A 5488-nucleotide genomic window follows, 5' to 3' on the forward strand; every position below is an offset into this window, starting at 1 on the left:
AGAAAAACTGTTTAAATAAATGGAATAAATATATCACCTCCAATGTTCTAAATATGTCAAAAAGTAGGCGCTCGTTAAGGGAAACGTTTACCTGGTCAGGTGAACCGTCACTCAGATGTGCTGCTACAGGTCACATGTTGATCCTCCAAATACTGAGGGAAGGTGCTCCCTCCTTTAGCAAAGGATACACCTGACTGTCCTTTATGAAAGGAAAGGAGATCATTACGATGTTTCCGCTGAGGTTAAGGAGAAGTGGCTAGGAAAAAGTGGTAAAAAGGAATATTTTTGGTCTATTTGTCCATCGTCTTAGGCTAAGACAGCTGATGCACTTGAACTCCACTTTTTTTGCTTCCCTAATGTGGTGTTTTTGTAATTATCTCAGGTTTCTGTCATAAATCCTTGTTTTTCATTTTTTTAAAAGTTGTTTAAAATGATTCTTGTTTCCGCTTTCAGTTTACTTCCCGTTTTATTTTGAAGGTTAGTTGCTTCCTTTCTTTGTTCTCTTCCCACCCTCATTACAGTCTCATTGAGGGCACCTGTACCTTTTTATCCTCCTGAGGTTAGGTGAAATTCCTGCATTTGTTTTGGATGTTATTTCGCAGTGATTAGCAGGTATCTGTCTGAGTGAAGCTCAGCAAATAATTGCAGGTGAGAAATAAAGAGAGGAGCCGTGTGACTGACTTGTATTGATGGGGAAACTTTCTTCACTCTGTGTTTCAGAGATGAGATGATTCTGCCTCTAACACATATTTCCCTTCAGCAACATGAAGTTCAATCAGGCAAATGCCTGTTTGTTCATTAAACTCAGCCAGGCCACTGCAATCAATACGCCTGTAGAGCCGACATTAACAAGACCGCACCTCGCCGCTGTACCGGACCGGAGACAGGCCGGATCCGCCGCACACCTTTGCTCCAAAGTCCATCAGAGGCTGAGTGTTAATGCGTGCATTAGTGAGGAGGAGGAGGATCCCCTGAGCCCCACGCTTCTCCAACTTAATTATTAAGAAGGAGGGGGGCTAATGAACTGTAGGATTACAGAGGTGATAATCGCTGCCTTGGTAGGTGCATTAAGCCTGGCTGTGTCATTAGGCTGCAAGCCTGACAGCCGACAGTCAGCGACACAGAAACAGACAATAAACGTAGCAAAGGATGGACCCGCAAGGAGTTTTCTGATTCTGGGCGAACCTTCAGCGCCTCTTTCAGCTCCTTTCTGTTTTTATGAAGCTCGGAGAGAAAACGAGGCTTTCCCAGGCATTCAGGCGGGTATAACCCTGTTTCCACAAAGAGTAGATGTGCAGGTGATTTAAAGACCACGTTTAACTGAAACTAGTCCAGAGAAACAAGTCAGCTGTTTAAAAAGTATCTCCTCATTTTGAAACTGACGACAGCACATTTAAATTAAAAATGCTTCCTACTCACGGAGGATTCACACTGCTGAATAGTTTGAGGCCTCCGTTATTTCCAGGTCCAGATGTTTTCTGAGGGTCACAGTTCAGCATCTGGACTCTTACTGTTAGAGTACAAACAGTGAGGGGTTTGATAGCGAGGACCAATGGTAGTCACAGTCTGAACCCTCGAACACGAGAATATTTTTCAGACTGATTTTTAATTCAACTTCAAATAGAGAAGATAATCACATTCAAGCACCACATTTATTTTTGTTTATTATAAACAAAGACCAGCATGATGTTTGGTGGCAGGGAGGCTCTTGTAGAGTCAGTGCTCTTTCATATTGTAAGAGGCATCTGAGGTTATTTGAAAGCATGCTGATTGCCCCTGATTGGAGGTTTGTCCAACCGGCAGGAGACCTCAGGATGGATTGAGAACTCTCCGGAGAGATTATATATCACACGGATTCCCGAGGAGAAACTGGGAATACCCTGGATGGATGGTTTGTATATTTAAATGTGGATCTCTACATTAAATATTTGCTTCTTGTTTCTCCCACCCAGGTCTCATTTACCCATGATCCCGTGCTCGTCATTCCTGATGTCCAGAGGGGATGAGTCCGATTTATCATTGTTTCAGGTGACGTTTCCCATTCATCACCTGCAGGCGCTTCATTAGCAGAGAGCAGGCTATGAGGCTAATTAAATTCAAACACAGTTATGTAACGTGGACACATATGATGAAGTGCTCCTCTCTGTGTGTTTGAGCAGCATCCCAACATGCTAATGTTTGTATGTGCTTGACCTGCAGCCGGTCTCAGCCCACAGCTCCCTCTGTTAATTTAGCTTCTGAATTATGGAGCAAACGGTCTCCTCTTTAGAGGTCCACACTGTCAGACCTCCATCTGATCACAGCAACATCGGAAATAAAGAAAATTTAGAGAAGAAGAAACACGCATGTGGAGTAGGCTGAACATAATGTTTTAACCCTGTTCCATGATACGTTCTTAGCATTGTGTATATCACACAGGCTACATGCTGTTTAGAGAAGCCATAGCTAGCTGGATAAGTTCCTCTATTTTGGCTGTTATTGCACGAAGTAAATGTTATGCATTTTTGTTTACTGATTGATAAAATAAGCACTTTTTGGCAATATATACAAGTTAGTATCATGGCTCAAGTTAGCTGCTGAAATAATTTGGCAAGTTAGCCAACTAACAATATTTGTCTAGTGACAACATTAGCAAGTAAGATGTGTTTGGCCAGCTAGCTGTAAAGTAACTTTTTAATGTTAGCACATTAAAAAAAAATGAAGATGTCAAGCTAAATCATTAGAAAATTTGGATGGCTACTCATCCTTATTCACTCAAGGCAGGATTCTGTTCATGAGATAGCTTTAAATTTGCCAATGCTAGCAGGAACATGAACATTAGCTAACATTACATAGAGAAAGGACAGCTAAGGGATGAATGTGATCCACAAAACTAAAAGACCCCTCCCTGATCCAAATGTTCTGCTAATGTTTACCATAGCTGGATGAATTAGTCCACTGCATCATATCACGAAGACTGCTTACAAGTATGTGTTAGCAGGTAAATTCCAAGCTATGTCTAGCTATGTTGGCTAACACCAACCTTAGCCAGTAAAACAATGATTTGGACTCGGTTTGATTTTAAAAGCAGCATCTCTCTATTCACTGAATGCGGGATTATTAAGGATCGGGGGGCCTTATGGAAGATCCCTGGACATGACAAGTGCTAATAAGCAGTACTGTGTATCTCCATCACGATTCTATTTATGAAACCAGCATCATACTGCGTTGTTGACTTCCAGTCTTATTGCACATGTTTGCAGTCTTATTGAGTTTGTTCTTATTATTTACAAACTAAAAAGTCAGAATATTCTCCATGAATTAAACACCAGAAAAATACTACTAATACTATTCAGTATTTGATAAGTCTTCAAAGATCACCTACACCATTTTCTTCCCAGCTTTGTATTCTTCAAGAGTTTTGAGAACCTTGTTTGTCTTCTCTTTGTATGGTTTTCCTGTTTATGCCGTAGCATCTAATTTCATCGCACTGCACAGATTTTGGTTAACAGGTTCCTCTTCTTTCAAGTGATAGAGATACAATCTACAATTTTCTGGTAAAATCAGGGGATAATCCACACTTTAAGATTAGAAAATTCAGAACTCACAAACTTCCTGAATTTTAGATTCTCTTTGACAGAAGTTTTTAAAGGATTTTTTTAAAGGGAATGTTACGCTTTCAAACATATTATTACTGTAAATTCTACCACCACATAAGAGGGAGATAATATGAGAACCAAGATTAGATCAGAGTTCTTCTTCTGGTATTCTCAGCAGTAAATTTTATCTTCAGCATAACCGCAGCACCGTGAAGATTTTTCCCCTCCACAGATCGGAAACAAGCAAAGTGAAGCTGGGGACCTGCGCACAGGTAAATGGCCAAACATTAAACCTGACCCTGGAGCTGACGCAGAGACGGGACTTCCAGAGTTGTCGTTTCCCTCTGAATGCTTTTCTGCTCCATTTGCTGCCTTTACAGCCACGGTGCGGAAGGTTCGACCCCACCGTCACTACCCTGCAGGCCCGTCGGTGTGCCAGAGTCAAAGCATCGAGGCTGAGGAGGGATGGAAATGAATCGTAAAGACCCTGGAAAATCCATGAGAAAAGACACACACACACTTATCCCTGCGATCAGAGCATAACCGAACATGAGCTGACAGGAAAAACAGAAGTGAGCAGACTGTGATCGTAAATAAATAATATTTCTTGTTGTTTTTCTGTACCCTAAAACATATATGACAAATTAGAAAATCAGTGTAAAATCATCTAAGACTACATTGTGAAAAGCTTCAGGTATTTTCTTTTTCTCTTTCTCACTCGCTTCCTGTTTTACTTTGGTAATCTCTTTCCCTTTGAACTTCTGTCCTTTTACTTCCTGTCTTTGTCTTTTTCCCTCCTTTTTGATCATTGCTTTCCTTATTGGTCACTCCTGTGACCACAACATAAAATAGAGCTATTTTTTACTTTCCTTATTCTCCCTTCATGTTCTTCTGATCTGATTGAAGCTTGTAAGTTTGTATTCCCATCTACTGATATTATTTTATTATTATGTTAATTTAGCACAAGGTTCAGTTAGCTTTGCACAAAAATAGAAACGTCCTCCAAAGAGCTACTTTTACTTACTTTGAGTACATTTTAAAGCCAGTACTTTTTCACTTTTACCTGAGTAAAGAAGTTGAATCTGTACTTCAATTTTTACTGGAGTATTGTTTTAACACTAGTATCTGTACTTCTGAACTGTCTGCACATTTGACACCTCTGCTTGAAAGAAGGTTACGTTCAGACATTCTACAAAAAGCTCCACTTGTTGTGCTGGAAAGGGCAGCGTTGGGTCGTTGACTCTGTACTCAAACATTTGTACATAAAGCTATCACTGGTCTGAGAATGCTTAAATGTCCATCACATCTGAAAAATTAAGTGTAAATATGTTGATTTTTTTAAAAGAAAATCTTCCCCGTTTCTGTTCACCTGCCAGTTGAAACTCTTTTCTTGCGGGTTTACCAACAAATAAACTCCTCCAGCTTTATCAAAACTTTTTTTTTTTTCACATTGATTCATTAATTTTCTCCTTGCCTGAGTCCTCATTATTTCTTAAACTTATTTTGGTGGTGAATATTCAGTGACTGTGGACTCTTAAAATGCATTGTTGGTGGGTAATTGCAGATTTCTCTGCTTCCTGTCCGACTGCAGCAGCCTAATGTGCTCATGCAGATCACAACACATCTAGAGCGTCTCTCCAGATGGATTTTCTGACTCTCTGATCCGTGTCACGGCTTCGCGGTGCCGCCGCCTGCTGTGCGGTCCAGTCCGCCGGGTCCCTCCACGGGCCGTTTATGTTAATCACGTCATAATGTTATTTAGATCAATCGATCGGCCCTCTCGCCCGGCGTTGCCAGGCTGAGGTCAGGAGCCGTGGGGGTGATGGGTTACATTTGCACAATGCTGTGGAGCCGGGTGGCCCCTCGCCGTGGAGGGCGGGCGTCGTCCTCCTCACGCCTGCGGCCCCACG

The 5488-nt window shown here is 41.3% G+C and overlaps 1 long non-coding RNA gene across 2 annotated transcripts; it reads left to right on the forward strand.

Annotated features, from left to right (window-relative positions):
* The first annotated feature begins 515 nt into the window (after positions 1 to 515).
* LOC102082054 (uncharacterized) lies at positions 516 to 5152 on the forward strand. 2 transcript variants are annotated; one of them, XR_266358.3, is made up of 4 exons: positions 516 to 648; positions 1953 to 2028; positions 3811 to 3850; positions 3959 to 5152. It is a non-coding gene; the product is annotated as an uncharacterized LOC102082054 (long non-coding RNA). The 2 variants fall into 2 exon arrangements; XR_003222114.1 differs by having other exon boundaries at positions 3811 to 5152.
* The last annotated feature ends 336 nt before the right edge of the window (positions 5153 to 5488 follow it).

The sequence above is a fragment of the Oreochromis niloticus genome, linkage group LG2, assembly GCF_001858045.2.
Source record: "Oreochromis niloticus isolate F11D_XX linkage group LG2, O_niloticus_UMD_NMBU, whole genome shotgun sequence".
Taxonomy (NCBI): Eukaryota; Metazoa; Chordata; class Actinopteri; order Cichliformes; family Cichlidae; genus Oreochromis; species Oreochromis niloticus.